Source organism: Crocodylus porosus, unplaced genomic scaffold (genome assembly GCF_001723895.1).
Source record: "Crocodylus porosus isolate Cpor-Errol unplaced genomic scaffold, CroPor_comp1, whole genome shotgun sequence".
Classification (NCBI taxonomy): Eukaryota; Metazoa; Chordata; order Crocodylia; family Crocodylidae; genus Crocodylus; species Crocodylus porosus.
In genome coordinates, this window is record NW_017728931.1 from 130,559,306 (window position 1) to 130,561,675 (window position 2,370).

Sequence of the window (2,370 nt, forward strand, 5' to 3'; positions counted from 1 at the left end):
CCTTGGCTTTCATCATCGACCATCTGTTCGTCCATTGGACTGGCGTCACGACCCCGGTTATTGATCTACGTGTTACAGTTCTGTTTATTTGTTTACCCCGTTTATGAGCTGTTGACCAGCCCTGGGACTTATCCGACAGGCTTGCCCTGTCGGGGAACCTCGTGGGCCAACAGACCCCTTCATTGTTCTCTGTTGTTAATACTGTAACTGAGGACATCATTGCCTACGCCTAAAGCGTAAGTTAAATAAATTCATCTTTGTTCAAATCCAGTACAGGTCCATATCTCTGAACTCCATGCCAATAATCCCACCTGTCCGTATCTAATTGCCACCCCGGCCCACCATGACCTTGGGGCCCGATTCATTCTGTTCAGTTTACCCCGACAGTATGAAGGTTTCTCTTAATTTCCAACCTAAATTTCCTCTGCTGGAGTTTGAGGCAACTGTTCTTTGTTCTGACCTCTATGGCCACAGAGAAAAGTCTATTTTTACCTCTCTATAATCAACCTTCAGGAATTTGGAGATTGTTATCAGACTGTTATGATAGCTATCCTTGAGAAATGAGACCCATATACTGTAAATAAAGGTGTGTTTCAATAAAGCAAGAACTATAATAAATGTTGCTATTCCAGAACCACTACTTTATTTTTTTTAAGATCAATGATGGTTCATTATTAGCAAGTTTACTATCAAGGCAGCATTTCATGGGTAATAGTGCCCGAAATCCCAAAGAAATAACAATCAGCTGATTTTATAAAAGTGTCTTTCCTTCCAAGTAGCCCCAAACACTTTCTAAAGGAGATATAAGGTATTGTACCGACATCTACTGCTGAACAGATTAACTTCTATTGGTCCAGAAAGTGAAGAGGTACAGATTATGTACAGGTTGCAGGCATCTTAGGCTCCAGAGCGGCGAGAGATGCATGGGTGAAAGCCTGCTGCGCCTCCACTCCCCCAAAGTCCCCTAAACACCCCCCAGCAGCTGCAGAGCTCCCCACTGGAGCTTAGCAACAGGTATGTACCTCTTGGTGCTCCAGCAGAGCCTCCAGAGTTGCCAGGTCCCACAAGCAACACAGGCTCAAGTGCAGCCATCTCCCCCGCTCTTCCCAAGACAAAACATCAAGTGTTTGTCGTGGGAGACTCCATACTGAGGGGGACTGAGGAGGCAATCAGCCGCTCCGACCCCTTAGTTCAGGAAGTCTACTGCTTCCTGGGGGCCCACATCTGGGACATTGTGGAGAAGATCCCAAAGCTTCTCCAGCCCACAGACCACTGTTCTATGCTCCCTATTCATGTGGGCACAAATGACACGGCTTGGAGTGCTCCCTGCTGGGTCATGAGGCACTACAGGGATTTGGGAGTGGGGCTAAAGGGTTTGGGGGCACAGGTGGTGTTCTCATCGATCCTCCCAGTCTCGGGGCCTGGGCTGAGGAGGGAGAGAAGGATCCATATAGTCAACCAAAGACTGCGGCGCTGGTGTCATCGGGAAGGCTTTGGCTTCCATGACCACAGCCTGCTCTTTGGTGAGAGAGGCAGAGAGCTGCTGGGAAGAGATGGCCTCTACCTCTCCCCTGGGAAGGAGGTTCTTCTCAGCCAGACTGTCTGACCTGCTCCACCGGGCTTTAAACTAAGCCCATTGGGGAACGGAGGGACTACCGCCACTGCTGGCCCACTGAGCAACCCTTGCAAAGCCAGTGGGCCAAGGCACTTAAAGGAGCCCACCCTTGTCCCAACCCTGGTACAATCTTTGGGCAAGGCAAGAGCCCCCAAGGGGACACTTGCCTGCCTGCACACAAATGCCAGCTTGGGGAACAAGCAGAAGAAGCTCGTCCTCCTGCTCAGTGCAAATAATTATGATATCATAGGGATAACGAGACCTGGTGGGACTCCACCCATGACTGGACAATGGGCATTCATGGCTATACCCAGTACAGAAGAGATTGTGTAGATAAAAGGGGTGGGGGTGTAGCTCTCTATGTTAAGGAAAGCTTAATCCCTTCAAGCTGATCTTGGTGACCAGGGTGGATGACTGGAGCACCTCTGGGTTAAAATCTGTAGGGAACACGGCACACGGGACAGGGGAGTAGTAGACTCCCACCCAAAGTCCTGAGCTCGACCAGGAGTTTACCTGGGAACTGGCTGAGGCCGCATGCTCCAGGACGATGGTTGTCATGGGTGACTTCAATTACCCAGATATCTCATGGGAGGATTGCTTAGCAAAATCTGAGCAGTTGCAAAGCTTCCTATTGTGTGTGGATGACCTCTACCTGACTCAAGAAGTCTACGGGCCAACAAGAGGCAAAGCGCTGCTCAACTCTGTACTAGCTACTGGGGATGACCTAATTAACAACCTAGTGATCGATGGGAAGC